We start from the raw sequence: 19,344 nt of genomic DNA on the forward strand, positions 1-19,344 counted from the left end.
GCGGTCGTGTCATTGTCGTTGTGACGTTGAACAGTCGCGGGCAAGTTGAGCAAATAAGATGCAAAAAAAGTAACTTCAAGAATCATCAGAATCAGAATATTTATTTAAACTGCGGGAGGAATCCGATGAGCTATAAAGCGCTTTTTTCCCCACCCACAGATGTCCAGTCGGCGCACGGGGTAGGAACGTTGCAACAAACAAGAAATACAAATACACGATAGGCGTGCAAAGTATAGTAAAGGTTAAATCACTTAAAAATATACTCATCGCCATCAGCAAGACATGTTCTCTCCACTGTCACCATCCATCATGATCCCGTGATGCCACAATCTATCGGGGCTGCTTGCACATGAACTGCCCTCATCGCTCCGTGTCTCACCTTGCACATATTATTAACACACACAATGTACACACGCGCGCACATCATCAACATCATGAGTCAATGTCTATCCACTGCTGGATGAAGGACTCCCTGCATCGTCGCCATCCCTGCTGCACAAGAAACCGAAAATGTTTTTTCATTTTATTTGACCAGGTAAGGCCCCAGTTTTCAGAAGCGACCCGGCCTATCGCAAATGATAGCTCAACGAAGTTGGCCGCTTGCCGTGTGGACATTTATAGCAGCAACCAGATACTCTGAGACGTGAAACTGACCTCATCGCTCCATCTCTGCTGTCGTCATTGTCTCGGGCGAATCGTCTTGTGGCTGCCACTCCGTAATCAGACCTCGTGCTTTGGGTAGCATCCCTCGCTGCGGTTTGTCCCGTCCAAGCACCCTGGTTCCTTTTCTCAGCAGTCAACGCGGTGCGGCTAAATTCCCACGTGTTCCCTGATCCCCACGTGTCCCCTCATTCTCACGTGTTCCCTCATTCCCACGTGTTACCTGATCCCCACGTGTCCCCTCATTCCCACGTGTTCCCTGATCCCCACGTGTCCCCTCATTCCCACGTGTTCCCTGATCCCCACGTGTTCCGTCATTCCCACGTGTTCCCTCATTCCCACGTGTTCCCTCATTCCCACGTGTTCCCTGATCCCCACGTGTTCCCTCATTCCCACGTGTTCCCTCATTCCCACGTGTTCCCTGATCCCCACGTGTTCCCTCATTCCCACGTGTCCCCTCATTCCCACGTGTTCCCTGATCCCCACGTGTTCCCTGATCCCCACGTGTTCCCTCATTCTCACGTGTTCCCTCATTCCCACGTGTCCCCTCATTCCCACGTGTTCCCTGATCCCCACGTGTTCCCTCATTCCCACGTGTTCCCTGATTCGCGTGTGTTATATGATTCCCCGTATGTCCCATGATTCCCACATGTTCCATGATTCCCACGTGTTCTCTGATTTCCACGTGTTCTCTGATTGCCATGTAGTGTTCCCTGATTCTCACATGTTCGCTGATTCCTGTGTATTCCCTGATTCCATGTGTTCTCTGATTCCCGCATGTCCCATGATTCCCACACGTTCCCTGATTCTCACGTGTTCCCTGATTTCCACGTGTTCCCTGATTCCCATGTAGTGTTTCATGATTCTCACGTGTTCCCTGATTACCACGTGTTCCCTGATTACCACGTGTTCCCTGATTTTCACGTGTTCTCTGATTCCCATGTAGTGTTTGATGATTTTCACGTGTTCCCTGATTTCCACGTGTTCTCTGATTGCCATGTAGTGATCCATGATTCCCATGCGTTCTCTGATTCCCACGTGTTCCCTGATTCCCATGTTTTGTTCCCTGATTCCCACGTGTTCTCTGATTCCCATTTGTTTCCTGATCACCATGTAGTGTTCCATGAATCTCACGTGTTCCCTGATTCCCACGTGCTCCCTGATTCCCATGTAGTGTTCCCTGATTCCCACGTGCTCCCTGATTCCCATGTAGTGTTCCCTGATTCCCACGTGTTACCTTATCCACGTGGTTGCGTCTCTTGTCTCTCAGTGCCAATCTGTGCTTGCATCCCATCTGCCCATGATTCTGTGCTCACTCTTTAACGAGTGTTACAATTCCGTTGATCCGGTGGATTATTTTTATAATTATTGAAGAGTTAACGATCAAATATGAAGACAAAAAACGTCTGCTTTTCAAATGCAACGGACATGCTAAAGTATTTTGGAGCGTTTAAATGTATTCAACAGGCATCAAAATGACAGAAAATTAGTCGGTTTCAATTAGTTGGGTGAAATCACTTAGAACCATGGAGGTGAACGTCACTGGCGAGTGAGACCTGAATCACTGCTGGGCACAATCCTCATGACAGAGTGTGGGGAGCCCTTCTTTTCAGCATTGGAATGACAAAGCAGAGTAAATCATTAGTATTCTCATTTAAACCTTACAGGTGGGCTTAGGTGCGTTTAGGCCCTGATATGCTGTGAAACAGTTGAACACTGACTGTGGGTGATGCATGCTGAAACATCTTGGGTCTATAGGAAGGCAGGACCCCTGTGATGTCTATAGCGAGGTGTTCTCTCTTGTGATGTCTATAGCGAGGTGTTCTCTCTTGTGGTGTCTATAGCGAGGTGTTCTCTCTTGTGATGTCTATAGCGAGGTGTTCTCCATTGTGATGTCTATAGCGAGGTGTTCTCTCTTGTGACGTCTATAGCGACGTGTTCTCTCTTGTGATGTCTATAGCGAGGTGTTCTCTCTTGTGATGTCTATAGCGAGGTGTTCTCTCTTGTGATGTCTATAGCGAGGTGTTCTCTCTTGTGATGTCTATAGCGAGGTGTTCTCTCTTGTGATGTCTATAGCGAGGTGTACTCCCATTGTGTTGTCTATAGCGACGTGTTCTCTCTTGTGATGTCTATAGCGAGGTGTACTCCCCTTGTGATGATGTCACCGCGCAAATTTACGTGATGACGTCGTCACCCGAATCTCACAGCGTTGAGCCCGGATAGAGTGCGTGACCCTGACGTCATCACCCCCCCTCCCATCCTCCACCCCGCTCGTATACCCTGCGCAAATGCGCGGGCAGTGTGTGTTGAGAATAAATCTAAAACAAAGTGAACAGTAGAAAAAAAATACCCTTGCAGGCTGTAATTAAAACCAAAGGGTTTGAAATCGGTAAGAATGGGCCACTACCTTAATCATTCCTTTTCAAAGCGTAAAGCATTCGGGATTCTGAAATGAAATCCCACATAATTCCAGGGGCTCACCGTGCCAACACTTTGCGTTTAATGGCTCGATGGGTCCGGTGAGAATTTAATTTTTCATTTGAAACTTTCCCGGTGGGAGCCACAATTTAGCGGCATTTCCGCCGCTTAATTGTGGACTTAGGAAAGAAACAAAACATTCGTCAGCTTTAATGTTTTATAAATTTTCGCCATTCAAAAACAATCCTATAGCAAACCGGCCCACTGGTGGTATTTTCGTAAAATTTTGATATTCTTTTCAAATTTGCACAAACACCAACACACACAAAAATGGGAAAATAATATATCAAGAACCGCTTTAATAAATCCATTCACATCTGGAAATTGTCCAATGAATATAGCCCCTCTGTGTCCGTGTGAGTGTGTAATGATTATGCCCCCAACGCAGGGGATAATTATATCCACTTGCGACCGGACACAATTTCCAATTTAGCGTTTGTCATTTTTTTTTGCTGAAGAGTGAGCACCGCTTTTTTTTAGTCGCGCGAGCATTCGTGGGTAAGACTTTTATTTTGATAGTTGGTGATGTGGGGGTAGGGGGGGGGTCGCCACTTCATTGTCCCGTACAAAGACGTATTGACCCATTTAGCGATGCTCAGCGCTTATATCTCAACCACTGTTAGCGCGAGCGGGGAGATTGGATTCCCGGTGCCTCCTTTTTGCGTGCATCGCTCGGACATATCGGCGCGCCAGGCTGTTCCAAAAGCCAGCCAGAATATTTCCATGCTTGAGAGGGATGAGAGGTTGTTGGTTATTCGACTTTTGTATCTCCATTTGGTCTTGGCAATGTATACATCTTCAGTGAGTGGCACGCACGCAAAAAAGCGAACTCCGTAATTTGAAATGGATTGCCATTTGCACTACTTGTTAGTGGTGCAGCGGCGGCAGTGGTGGTGGTGCAGTGGTTGTTGGCACATCCGCGTAACGAATCCGGTGGCACACGAGTTCAATTCCAGGCTACGGCCAAGGTCAGTGGCTGCGTCTGAGATCTCAACCGTTATTGCCTTCACCAACCCACATTGCTCGGGTTGGCGAACTATGAGCAAACAACCCCGATGGTCGGCACAGCATGGGGAAGCCTTCATCCAGAGAGGCCGTGTGTCATTTTTGCCGTTTAATATATGCTCTTGTGATGAGTCAATAGGTGACATCATTCTTCAGACTGAGCCATTCCCGGTGTCCCCCCCCACCGCAAACACACAGTGAATCAAATTAAAGGGAAATACTCCTCTTCACCCGTGTGTGGATTTCCTTGTGTCACGCTGGTCAAATGCGGATTGTTTCTAAGATGAATTACCACAAGTGCAGCAGGAATGAGTATTTCTTATATCGACAGCTGCCACATCCCAGATTGGATTTTGCAGAATACAATGCATTTGAAGACCCCGAGGCAAGCTGTACATAGCGTGACTACTTAACAGAGATTATTACTGACATATTCGCAAGCTCAAGCATAAATAAATCTAATAATTTGAATTTTCCATTTTGGACAGCGAATGGCTTCGCTGGCCGTGTGCGGTCATCACAGCGGGCTTTTCTTTGTAAAATTTTCATTGTTACAAATGTATACGTGTCACGAAAGACCACCCATAACCGGAATTGTACTCCCTTTTGGGAAAAAAAACCTAGAATAAGTAGTTTCGAAATTTCATCTCAAAATTAAAGCAACCATCATCCAAACAACAATTGCTGAGAACGATTTGGAAGTCGCAGCTCACGCTGCGGTTTATGTCTGAGAGCAGCAGTCATTTCCATCACGCGTCCCTTCGAGAAACTAAATGGAGTGGTGTTTGCAAAATAATAATAACAACAACTATATTGTGGCCGTAAAAGAAGTACACTACGACTATTGCTATTTTTCATTTTACCAGGTAAAGCCTCACTGAGCTATACAGTTTATTTTTTTTCAGAAGCGACCAGGCGACAAATGATAGCTCAACGAAGTTGCTTATCACGTGGGAATTTATAGCAGCAGCCAAATACTCTAAATGTACGTCGTTTCTCAATGTGTGTGGGGGGGGGGGGGGGGGGACCGCAGGACCCAGAGAAAAATCCACGCGACCACGGGGAGAGAGAGGCACGCAAACCCTAAATATTTACCGAAGGCGTCAGGATCGGAATCGAACCCACAGCCTCCTGCATACCAGGCGAGATAGTTAACATCTTCTAGCCACCGTGATGATGAGAGAGAGAGAGACACGCAAACCCAAAATATACTGCAGGCATCAGGGTCGGGATCGAACCCACGACCTCCTGTATACCAGGCGAGGTCGTTAACATCTCCTAGGCACCGTCATGATGAGAGAGAGAGACACGCAAACTCCAAATATACAGCAGGCGTCTGGGTCGGGATCGAACCCACGACCTACTGTATACGAGGCCAGGTGGTTAACGTCTCGCCACCGTTTATATGCATGCTGAACTTCTTTCGCACCGTACGTAGCCAATCGTGATACTAAGACGACAACGACGGTGGTGGTGGTATGAAAACCAGACTGTTTCAAACTTAAGATTTCAAGTGCTCTCCTTGCTAGAGTGACTCCCAGGAGGCACGCTTGAGGGGAACGGGTTTGAAATCTCTTGCCCATGGCGCCATCTGCTGGGACATAAACATTTTCAATAATTCTCTATCGCAGGTCCTCGAGGGGCGGGGGTGGGGGGAGGAAATAATCTCATCAATCCCCGACAGTGACGAGCTGTTACGTTAAACACTCTCTCCCCTGTTTTGCCAGACGGCGACTCTGGTAACACGGGCAGCAGAGCTGGAAGATTGTAGCACGCTGTTCGTCTTTCAGCTTTCATGTGTTCCAATTGCCCGTCCCATCTCGCCAATCCTTCGCCACGTGTAAATTTGTTAGTCTCGGGTGGCATTTGTCCCTTCTCGCTCTTCTCTGGCTGCTATTCCACCATCTGTCTCATCCCGCGGTCCCTCTCCCCCCACCCCCCACCGTGCAGTCCAGCAACGTTGCCCTGCCAAAGCCTTCTCGCTTTCCTTCACAATATGATGTAACGTATGGACGTTGAACCTCTATCGCTACCGTACGTAGCCAACCGCTATAATCGGAGGTGCGCGAAGGGACAGCAAACTAAACGCCAAAAAGCAGTTCTGAAGAAATTCGTTTTCAATCGCGATGATGTGAAAGTGTGCAGAGCGCCAGTGGCTTATTAACATTGGAAGGAGGGGGCATCCCAGACGGCGCATCTGAAAAGCGCCGGGCGATGCGTTGTGCCCGTCTTCGTGATGTCCCTCCGTGTGTTCCCCGGATACACGTGCTAGCTCCTATTCCAGTCTCTCGGCGTAAATCCGACCTTGACATCTCTCCACGCTTCTGAGCGCGTGCTATTTAAATTTTTTGTTCCGTTTTTTTTTTATGTGTGTGCCAATTACTGCTGCATTTCTCAAGCGACAAAAGTGAAGCATGAACGTGAATTACCATTAAAATGGTATTCTTGGTTCTTTTGGTAAAGTCACGCCGCAGAAGGGAAAAAAATAAAATAATAAAAATAAAACAATACAATTCTCACAACGTTTGTGTGAAAACCACAGCATCACCTGATGATGATGATTGCTTGTGTTGCAATCGAAACGTCGTGAGAATTGTATCGTTTTATTTTTATTATTTTACTATTTCCCTTCTACGTAACTTTACCAAAACAACCAAGAATATGAATCCCTGCAGTCACAAAAGCTTTAAATGGAAACATGCAATGGTGTAAGGACTGAACACACTATGGCAATGTCATCATGAATACGACTTCATAACTAAAACATGACCTACATTTCGTGGTTAATGACATTTTTTCCAGATCACATCGTGAAGACAGGGAAGCTCCATTTGAGTTGGATATAGGATTATGGTCAAAATGAGGTTACAAAGACGAAGATTCCCCCATTTATCCTTCACGTACTTTTGGGGCAAGTGCTGTTAGCGAGCATCTATGAAGGTCGGCACGCACTGGTTTTTGACATACATCGTCTCATCAGCAGCTTGAAAATAAATGAGCTGGGCAAGGTTCCTCCCTTTAAGGAACGGGTGCTAATTCATATTTCTCGAGATGCCCACACGCCCGACATTTTCACATAAACCACCGATTAATTATACTTCGGCCGTCGTACCGAATACGGATGTAGCCCTCACACCATCGCTATTTAAAATGTTTCACTCGAATATGGTCGAAGGAAGCAAGAATAAGAAGTAAAAAAATCCTGACCAACCCACTTCCAGTTTCCTCCATAAAGTCGCCCGTTTTGCCAACACATAAATCACAGCCGTATACGTTCAATGTATTCATGGCCACTTAATGTGCCACTCAATCCCTCTGGATTCCTGCCAGCATTGGGCCCGCCCGTGTTACCATCAATCTTCACTAATCATTCGCCGTGTTTTATCCACGTTTTTTTAAAATAACTTCAAAAATCTATTCCGCTACATAACAAGGTCCTTTGCAATTATCGCTCGTTTCATTTTAACAATCCTCTCTATCTGCAATCCATGGGAGGTGGAGGGGGGAAGAGACCGGCATACAATTACTTTGTGATTTTTATTCTTCGTCTGTTTGCTTGGGGAACATCGTGACTTGTTGCTGTTGTTTTTTTTGTTCTTTGTTGTTGTCGTTTTTGTTGTTGTTGCTGTTGTTGTTTTTGTTATTGTAATTCCAGTACAAAGATTTTTCCACATGAGAGAGAGTTCATCAAGGCCATGCACATTGCCACTCGGCAACCGCAGGCACTTCCACGCGCATTTGTACGTTGTGTTCTTTTCGCAAAAGGCGGGAAACATTCATTGCTTGGAAATATATAAATATATTTTTTACCTCGGCAGTGTATTTGCATATTAACCTGCACGGATATATATATTTTTTCCCTCACATTGTACTCAGGATTTTGACTTTGTGGGAGCTGACTTCAATATTGTGAGATATCCAGTGTTCATGTTTTCCAATGGGCGCCACAAAATGCGTATAAAACTAATTTTATTGGATTTGAACGCGGAGTTTATTAACAGGTTGGAGCCGCTGATGTGGCTAATAAGTTCGATACGTTCGAAAGGCTGCCGCTCAAGCAGCCAGCAGGGCAGCACACAAGGTGGCAGCCTACAGGGCAGCAGCACGAGGTGGCAGCACGAGGTGGCAGCCTGCAGGGCAGCACGAGGTGGCAGCCTGCAGGGAAACACACAAGGTGGCAGCACACAAGGTGGCAGCCTACAGGGCAGCACACAAGGTGGCAGCCTGCAGGGCAGCACACGAGGTGGCAGCCTGCAGGGAAGCACACAAGGTGGCAGCACACAAGGTGGCAGCCTACAGGGCAGCACGAGGTGGCAGCCTGCAGGGCAGCACAAGGTGGCAGCACACAAGGTGGCAGCACAAGGTGACAGCCTGCAGGGCAGCAGCACGAGGTGGCAGCCTGCAGGGCAGCACAAGGTGGCAGCACACAAGGTGGCAGCCTGCAGGGCAGCACACAAGGTGGCAGCCTGATGCTGACGTACATTTTGACCTCGCGGGGTTGGCGAAGGAGGCGCCCGGACGGGTCCAGACGATCATAATAACAACGTGAAGGGGGCGATGGTTGTTGGTGCCCTTCGTATTGAACACGGTACCAAGGCAACTGTGTCAGCGATTTGTAAGGCTTCACAGACGTTTCCGTCCCGAGCCTACTGCAGTGTGTGTGTGTATGTGTGCGATATCTGTACGGTATACACACCGTATACCGTACAGATATCGCTCGTCACGACCGTCAGCCGTGGCCGGGAGTCGAACTCAAGATTCGGGATAAGACACCACTCGCCACTGACAATCGTCGGCTCTGGGACTCGACGACAATCAGCTGTTCATGTGCTGGATTTTCTTCGTGCAAGGGAGTGCAAGGCAGAGATGAGGTCGGAGCGGATAACGATGTCTCCAGCTCGCAATTTAGTCTCTTCCCTTTATACACCGTCAATGACGAAAGGCGTCTTTTGGGCACACACACAGACAAGATGTGCGGCGTGTATATATATAGATGGAACAAAGACAAAAGATCCCCCGCGTAGCCTGCAACAGACTGTTGGGGCACGTGCTGTTAAGCGAGCACCTATGAAGGCTGGCACGGCACACGAAGGGGGTGGGTGGCCAACACCACGCCCGGCCGCCTTTGTCTCCCCAGTGGCGATGTTTTTAGACGCAGCACTGGATACTAAATTGAGGCTGAGTCGACCTAGGGGAGGCTCAGGACCGTTTCAGATAATCGAAGTCGGGTGGCCCGGGTTCACAGCGCAGCGCGCTAACCGGCTACACTACTGCTTCCCACTATAACAACAACCGCCATTCGCCACTAAGTGGCGGTGACGTCACCAGGACGCTTGTGCCAGGCTGCGTGCACCTTGAGGCCACGTGAAGTGTCGAACGCCCGCTGGCAGGAGGTCACGGGGCAGACCCAGCAGGTGCCACGGGTCGACTGACTGAGACGACTGAGATGACTGACTGATGCACCACCTGTGCCCCCTACTGTGCCAACTTGCTGTGCTTTATCCACCCGGAGCTCCGCTCGTTGTTGTGAGCTCCCCACTACACACAGACACACACACGCACAAAGGTGCGTTATCGTATACGGCGTGTGGAGGTGGCCAGTCGCAGCTGCTCATTATTGCTCGCGATAAAAACAACAACAACAACACGACAACAGGGCAAGCTCGGGATGGACGATTCCCAAGCACCGGGAGCTATTGTTTTAAAAACCTCGTGGTGGAAGGCGCTGGATACAATAAGTGTAGGGGGGGGGGGAGACTAAAAAAGGCATTGGATGCAAGTCCATGCAGAAAGGTGACTCTAAAATTGAAGTGTTGTTCACGCATCGTCCAGCGTTCCCCTTTATGCCGGATTAATATTTTATGTTCGGAGGTTAAGTGTCGGCTCTCTGGCCTCCCCAAAGGGTTTGACGGGAATCGGGAATTTGGCCCAGCGGCCCGATTTGCAGCGGCAAAAGGAATGGTATTAAAGTTGACTTGATTACGGCTATTATAATAGAAAGAAAAAAATCATTTAGCCAAAACAATTTAATCAATAACATATTTTTGTTGTCGCTGTTCTAATTCCAAAGATATATTTAGTAATTATATAGTTTATGCATGAGAAGGGGCAATATCTCAATGTCGTGCCGAGTAAAACAGCTGGGAAATAGGTAGACGGAGATGCGCGATCACGCACAGGTTGAGGGCGTCATTCGAACTGTTGGGAATGTAATGGGGGGGGGGGAGACGGGGGGAGAGGGGGGAGAAGGGGGGGGGATGGGGGAGAAGCGGGGGAGAGGGGGGGAGAAGGGGGGGAAGGGGGAGAGGTGGAGGAAGCGGGGTGGAATAGGAGGGGAGAATGGGGCAAATGGGGGGAGGGAGAGAAAGGAGGGGGGGGGGAGAGACACTTTGGCAGGACACGTTGCTGTTGGGGATGATGGTTGACAGCCGAAGAATGGAACGCGTCTGAGAGCGTTGTCCACCTCGGAGACCTACGAGCGAATTCGGCTCCTAGGCCGGTGCAGGATGAATGACCGATTTGTCATGGGGGCTAACGACGGAGCGTCCACCAACGGATGGTTGAGAGAAGATGGAGCGGTGGCATTAGCTCGTGCTGGGGGGGGGGGTGCTAGCAGTGGCGGAGTCACGACATTTTCACCACACGGGGGGTCCCACTATTTGATTTGTCTCGCACGGTCGCACCTAGGCTGTATATGTCGCGGCTCCTCTTGCCTCATCACATCATTCCATACGTTGTTGTTCTTGTATACACTGTTGTTTGAAAGCCTATCTCATTGTGGTTGTCGGTGGGAGGGGGGATTAAGGCATCCCCTGCCACCACGCTCGTTACGCTACTGGTTGCTAGACGTCGATTTATACACCGCAGGATCGCGACAGATGGCAACAAACTTGGGTGGGGGAGGTCTTTCATCCAGCAGCGGATTGACCATGGCTGCCGCTCTCGCTGATGTTGTTGATGGTGATGGTGGTGATGGTGGTGGTGATGGTGACAGCTGGGAGATGTGTTTGTGCGGCAGTCGTCGGGTGCCCAATCAGCCACGGCTCTCAAAGCGCCGTGATCCGTCACGGGGTTCGCGAGTTACCCGCGACGAGACGGAGCCAACAGCGGGAATTGAAGAGTCGCCGTGTCTGGGTTGACCGTCATTCTCGCGACAATGGCACGTACGTAATCAGTCTCAGTTTAGTTTCAGTTTAATTATTTTGGTATAGCCCTGTGAGCCATTCGGCTCTTGAATCGGGTGCAACCACAACAAAAAAAACACACGAACAATAATTCCCCCCCCCTCCCTCCCCCAAAGAAAATTACCTCTTCTGCCCACACCGGGCGCAGCGAAATTGGCAAATTCGTGCGGAGAGCAAACCTCCGAGGTGGATTTGGCGAGCGGTAGCTGCCACGTGTTGCCGTGTGCTCGGCGTCGATGCTGACCGCACGCGAACGACATTACCCAGCGCCAGGGTTCCCACACCTCCCCACCCACCCACAAACTCGAGTTCTCGCGAACCCGCCACCTAATTTATACTCCAGCCCCATTAAAACAAGGTACAAAATGAACAATTTTCCACGCAGCACGCGCCCGATGATTGCTAACCACGTCTCAGGTGCTAAGCAATTAACGCTGTCTGCGGCGCAACGACAACTACCCCCCCCCCACCACTACCGCAAAGCTTCCCAGTGCTTGACCCGCACGGTGTTAAGAATGAATTTAAATCTGTCATCTCGTGCGCGCGCGCGCGTGCGCCCGTGTCTGTGTGTGTGTGTGCGTGTGTGTGTGGAGCGGTAGGGTAGCGTGTAGCGCGCTGCGCTATGAACCCGGCAACCCGAGTTCGATTCCCGTTCACGGCCAACACCAGTAACGATTATCTGGACAGATTCTGGTTGTCCCCTAAATTGACGAGGATTGTTGCTTGATACTTTAAAAACAACAGGTCCAAGGGTGCCTGTAGGTCACTTTCATTATTTTACCGAAAGAACCAAAGAGTATGGATTCCTGCAGTCACGAAAGCTTCAAATCAAGATTTTCATATTTGCCATGTACAGTGAGGGAAAAAAGTATTTGATCCCCTGCTGATTTTGTGCGTTTGCCCACTGACAAAGAAATGATCAGTCTATAATTTTAATGGTAGGTTTATTTGAACAGTGAGAGACAGAATAACAACAACAAAATCCAGAAAAACGCATGTCAAAAATGTTATAAATTGATTTGCATTTTAATGAGGGAAATAAGTATTTGACCCCCTCTCAATCAGAAAGATTTCTGGCTCCCAGGTGTCTTTTATACAGGTAACGAGCTGAGATTAGGAGCACACTCTTAAAGGGAGTGCTCCGAATCTCAGCTTGTTACCTGTATAAAAGACACCTGTCCACAGAAGCAATCAATCAATCAATCAGATTCCAAACTTTCCACCATGGCCAAGACCAAAGAGCTCTCTAAGGATGTCAGGAACAAGATTGTAGACCTACACAAGGCTGGATTGGGCTACAAGACCATTGCCAAGCAGCTTGGTGAGAAGGTGACAACAGTTGGTGCGATTATTCACAAATGGAAGAAACACAAAAGAACCGTAAATCTCCCTCGGCCTGGGGCTCCATGCAAGATCTCACCTCGTGGAGTTGAAATGATCATGAGAACGGTGAGGAATCACCCCAGAACTACACGGGAGGATCTTGTCAATGATCTCAAGGCAGCTGGGACCATAGTCACCAAGAAAACAATTGGTAACACACTTTGCCGTGAAGGACTGAAATCCTGTAGCGCCCGCAAGGTCCCCCTGCTCAAGAAAGCACATATACATGCCCGTCTGAAGTTTGCCAATGAACATCTGAATGATTCAGAGGACAACTGGGTGAAAGTGTTGTGGTCAGATGAGACCAAAATGGAGCTCTTTGGCATCAACTCAACTCGCCGTGTTTGGAGGTGGAGGGATGCTGCATATGACCCCAAGAACACCATCCCCACCGTCAAACATGGAGGTGGAAACATAAGGCTTTGGGGGTGTTTTTTGGCTAAGGGGACAGGACAACTTCACCGCATCAAAGGGACGATGGACGGGGCCATGTACCGTCAAATCTTGGGTGAGAACCTCCTTCCCTCAGCCAGGGCATTGAAAATGGGTCGTGGAAGGGTATTCCAGCATGACAATGACCCAAAACACACGGCCAAGGCAACAAAGGAATGACTCAAGAAGAAGCACATTAAGGTCCTGGAGTGGCCTAGCCAGTCTCCAGACCTTAATCCCATAGAAAATCTGTGGAGGGAGCTGAAGGTTCGAGTTGCCAAACGTCAGCCTCGAAACCTTAATGACTTGGAGGAGATCTGCAAAGAGGAGTGGGACAAAATCCCTCCTGAGATGTGTGCAAACCTGGTGGCCAACTACAAGAAACGTCTGACCTAAGTCATGTTTTGCAGAGGGGTCAAATACTTATTTCCCTCATTAAAATGCAAATCAATTCATAACATTTTTGACATGCGTTTTTTCTGGATTTTTTTGTTGTTATTCTGTCTCTCACTGTTCAAATAAACCTACCATTAAAATAATAGACTGATCATTTCTTTGTCAGTGGGTTAACGTACAAAATCATCAGGGGATCAAATACTTTTTTTCTATCACTGTAAGCTGGGACACCGGTACACATTGAAGATGGGCATGGATATTGAACTGGTCCTGGGCCTCCCCGAGGTCGACTCAGCCTGAAATAAGTACCTGGTGCGGTGTGTAAACATCACCACTCGGGAGACAAAGGCGGTTGGGCGTGGTGCTGGCACACCCACCCACCCCCTCGTGGTTCCGCCTTCATAGGTGCTACTCGCTAACAGCACTTTCCCTAATAGCCTGTTAAGCCTATACGGGTGATCTTTGTTATATTTGAAATGATTGCACCACGGTGGTTCCCAACTCGTGGTCCCGATGGACCACTTGTGGCCCGGCCAGTTGTGTGGAAATGTTCCAGGGAACGGTTGCCAGTTAGTACATTTTCACTCTCTTCTGTTGGTAACACAAAACACTATACTATTTTGTTTTATTGCCCATTGCGTAACTATTTAGATGCGTCAATAAAATCCAACACAATTGTTTTCATGGATTCTTTTCTATTTCCATTTTAACAGCGTTCTTCGGGTGTTTTTTATTTCGTAAAAATATGTTACCGGTGGCATCGTGGTCCGCAAATATATTTTGAGGGTACGTCGTTTGAGTAAGCCTGACAAGCCAATGGTGTACAATATACCTAATAATTACGTTTAACATATATGTTTCTGGCCCGTTAATTTTTTAAAATAAAAAATAATATATATACACACACTCAAAAATATATACACACTCGATAGTGTGTGTATATATTTTCGGTAACTTCTTACGTTTCTAAGATTAAAACGCGGCAAATATGTTATTAGATCCTTTCCCGAAACACTGCTGTATACGCGAATATTATCTCAAATGTATGTTGGCAGAAATTGCCGAATGAAGCTTGTAAATAAGTTATTGCCATAAAATTGTAAATTAGATTCCAAATATAATTATGCTCACAATGGCGGTTGGCAAAAAAGAAGAGAGAGAGAGACAGGAGAAATAACCCTCATCGTTGCAATGCGCCATTCTGACGAGATACAAACGCTGTAAGAAATACAAGAGCAGTCAATATTAATGAAAAAAATAATACAGCGGGCAGATGAAGAATGGTATACCGTAGGGGTGGGGTGGGGGGGGGGAAATAACCCAACATCATTTTGCGTGTGTTTTGCTTCCTTAAGAATGCAGCTGATTAGAAATATCGAAAATTAATGTCACATTTTCATCGGCTATTCTTCCCGCAGCCTAGCATTGCAAAAACATGATAGCGCTGTGACCATATTAATTTTGGTGACGGTGAAAAGCCGCAACGACAACAATAATAATAGTATCCGCTTACAGCTTTTTGAAACACTGCATTACCACGCACGCCGCATTAATACACCGCGGCAATAGCCAGAAGAGGACTTTGAATTCCAGAGTGCACTTGGAAAGGAGGAGGAGGAGGTGTCTTCTTTGGTTCCTTCTTATATAGGAGGGGGTGGTTCAGCCGATTCCCCTCGTCACACCGGCCACTTACTGAATCAACAACTCAGGCGCAGCCACAACAATGGTTCTCTCGCCTTCCCTCCCGTGGTGGCAAGCGGTGATTGAACATCGGGCAAATTGTGTTTTGCGTCATTTCAGCAGCGTTGCTATCAAGACGAGAGAGAGAGACAGAGAAAAAAAAAACACATCAACTCTGGACCGGGTTTCGAGCGACGGGTCCTCTTCAACAGCAGAGTCCAGGCTTTGCTTGAATCAATGCTGGTGAAGTGGCAGATGCTATAGGCAAGGGCCGGTTTTGACATTCCGTGTCTTAACCAACAAGAGAATCAGCAGACTGGGGCTTGCTGCCTCATTAAAGAGAGGTTTCACGGTTGGTGATAGCGATGAATTACCACCAAATGTATTGTTTTTAGTTTAAGTACAGCATGCCTCAAGTATTGCAGACCTCAACCGTGACCAATAACCCGCACTGACCAGCGTGGTGAAGTCTGGTCAAAATATCTACATGTCAATCCGGTGCCGGATGAGGGCCAACGCCCACGCCCTGCGGTCCATGAAGAGTGTTTTACCGTACTTCGCCACGGTGCAGTTCATACAAATAATAAAAAAGTCCATTGCTGTACTGCACTATGCTGCCCATCATGTAGTCCAAGCAGCTGCAGTAGCAACCTATACATAATGCATGCCACGCGTTTGGTGGTCTGAAGAATGTACAGGTTCAAAAACCTGCTCAGCTTCGGAGATCTGATGGCCGAATACCGTGCAATGTGGTCTTGAGCACATTGGTCGTACACTGCAATGTCATACAATTTTTCTTTTTACGGAAAACGAGCGGTTCTAAATTAAATTCGTGTTGATGTACGCGATAATTATTCACAACCACGTTGATTATTTATAACTCGTGGCCGGTCTAAATGTTAATGTTGTAAAAAGAAGGTATATCCGTGAATTTATAAGCAGGGGCATAAGTCCCGTCCCTGAATTGGAATAAGAATGTTTATTTATGCTGGAGGAATCCGATGAGCTACAAAGCTCTTTTCACCGATGTCCAGTAGGGGCACGGGGTCAGAATAGTACAACAACAAACAGCGAAAACAACACGATAGGAGTGCAAAGTATAGGAAAGGTTAACAAATCATTTCTTTAAAAAAAATATGCAAATAAAAAAATATTTTTTGCTTATCTTCCCAGGTTAAGCTTACTTGAGCAATTCGCTTATTTTTCAGAAGCGACCTGGGGCCGTGGTGGAATGAGACGACGGGAGTGCGTTCTCGTCGCCACAACCGCAGTGAATGGTATTCTGGACGTGGTGTGCCGGGTGCTGAGACATTTTCCGGAGATCAGCACCGGGACAGCTCCGGTTGAAATGAAACCCTGCCTATACATTCACAGCGCTGGTAAATATAATCCGTAAACCATTTTTTTGGTGACGTTGCTGCTGCTGCGTTGGCAGTGGTGCTCAATAACAAATGACACTGTGGCGTTAAAAGGAAAAAAAAATATTATAACATGCGACGTTTCGGGCATAACACATTATATTCGTAAGGGTTTTATATTCGAACGGTTGTTTTTTTATAGCGTTTAAACCAATGGCCCCCACCTTTTTATGAAACCACTAGAGGGCATACAGTGAAGGTTATTGCACAAACCACAAACCCAAACACACTAAACATATCATTTGCAATTCGCCCCTTCAAATTTGCAAAATATTGAATGGTACACACATATATATACTTTGTAGACAGTGCCGATATTATGGGTGGTGATAGGTATGTATGCGATGAGCGGTGGTGAAGTGGTTAGCACTCCGTGCTCTGAATCCGGCGATCAGAGTTCGATTTCCAGCCAGGGCTATCATCAGCTGTAGTCAGTTCATATCTAAACCGGTACTGCGTCCCTCTCCCCTCCACCCATCGGGACTTACCAACGTGGTGAAGTATGGTAAAACCACACTCAACCACCGACACGGTACGGGTTCTGAGGCCTTCATCCGGCAGTGAATTGATCGACAGGGACAACAAACGACTCAGATAACTCAGTAGGTGCAGTAGCGAAATTGCTAGCCGCCATCCGATATGCAAATTTGACGCCGCGGTCTTACGCAATCATATCTAATCTGCGTTCGAATGGGGAATTATCCATCTATTGCCTGCACTAGGCCCAACCCAACTAAAATCCAAAGCTCGAGCAATTGCCGAGTCTATCTCATTATCTGCGCTTTGTTCACCGAAACAGAATGCGAAGCGGTGTTTACAATTCGCCGCGGGGATTTTACCGCAACAGCAACAACAGCAACAACAATAACAACAACAACAAAACCGTCGCAGAAAACATCATTTCCCATTCGTAGACGAGCAAACGCAAGTGTCAATAAACTATTGATCACTACAAAAAAAAAACATAAAAAAACGGACAAATTAGGGGAAAAACACGCACAAGCATGTTATGCTACACTTTCCAGGAGGCGTTCTGTCTTCAAAGGTATTTAATTTGAAGTGCATATTCTGGAAGGCCAGCGAGTAAGCTCTTGTAGAACGTCTCATTTGCATATTTATCCAATGCCGTGATATTCCCTGTTCTGAATTCCGTCTCAAAGACTTAAGGGCCACCCCTTTGGATCAATGTTGGTCTATTTTCAATAGGGCGTGTTCCGAAAAGCAACACGAGTTTCGTTCAGTATTCATTGCATCACCTTTACGAGAGTTATCATGCCATCCCCGTTACACACAGACCAACCGTTAATGCGCAATCGCTTTAAGCCCGAGTTGGTAAAAGCGTTAAGTTTAGCTCATCGAGTAGGCCTTAGGTTAAACGATGAACTCCTGATTTAATATTTAACTAGATGCCTTTCGAAATATATTAGGGATGTAACGATCCATCGATTGATATCGATTATCTAAGCGCACAAATAAATGTATGGATGCTTTTTGGATTCATATACCGTTTGGTGATATGCAACGTGTATTTAACCGGATCCAGGCAGCTGTCAGATGCCGCTAATTTCACCACAAAGTTGGCATTGGTACAAAAGCACAAATAACAACAAAAAAACCCCAACACGTTCGTCAATAACTGGCCTTAAATACATGCAATATATAATGGCCGACGTTTCGGTCAACGATTTATGGTTCACGGTTCACATATACAGGACATGTAATAAGTGCTACCCCCCCCCCCCCGCAACATTTGTGGTGGAGGGGGTTCGAGGTGGGGGCGGGGTTGGGGGCGGTTGGGTAAGGGGCGAGGCTAGGCCATGACAACAATAAGCCCAAAATTTACACCACAAATAAAAGTAATAAGGCCCACCTGGGATCGTGGGATTCCAAAGCTAATCACGCGAAGTGTCAGGAAGCCGGCACTAAAAGGTGAAATACTGTTTGGGGTTTTTTTGTGTTTGTTTTTGTTGCGCTCTTAAGCCGGAATCATGATCGTGAATTTTCGGCAGGGTAATTCTTGACCGTTAAGGGTAACGACGGAGTGGCAGTCGCAGGGATGGAAGGCGTCAACACGGGCACGTCCGCCCTGGAGATGGGAGCCATGAAATCAGCTCGCGCGATTGTGGCAGCCTCGCTGGAACCATGATTGCAGCGCCTGCTCGTGAGCGATTGGTGAGGGCTCTTTGGGAGAGGCTTTCATCCAGCGGTGGATAGATCACGGTCACCACTGCTGCTGATGACTAATTTCGAAGTGTGTGTGTGTCCACTTGGCTTCATTCTGTGCATGGATTATCAGCACGTCAATGGTCACATTTTGCCGCATGTTGAGGTCGCGTGTGCCACACTGCTCAAACGGTCTCTGGGAGGCGTTTCTCACCCCCCACCCCCCCCCCCCTTAGCGATCTTCAGCCAGTAGCGGAAGTTCCACCTTCCCATCGCAGGGGACAAGTCTTCATAATTAAGAATACCGCTGCCGACTTCCCGGCAAATTGGTACCAATTTTATGAGCCCGGCAGGAAGGATGGGCTAAGTCGAACCGCCGGATAATAATTAAGAGGTCGCGCACACCGCACCGCAGCTCACAACGCCGCCACACGACCCTCACCCACCACCACATAATCCTCTCCACCGTCATCCTCACGGTGGAACCACTGCCCACTGGCAGCCACGTGGGGACTCACAGCTCTCTGCATCCCCCTCTCCCCCAC

The sequence above is a fragment of the Petromyzon marinus genome, chromosome 52 (genome assembly GCF_048934315.1).
Source record: "Petromyzon marinus isolate PM22_M1 ecotype Great Lakes invasive population chromosome 52, UKy_Petmar_22M1.pri1.0, whole genome shotgun sequence".
Taxonomy (NCBI): Eukaryota; Metazoa; Chordata; class Hyperoartia; order Petromyzontiformes; family Petromyzontidae; genus Petromyzon; species Petromyzon marinus.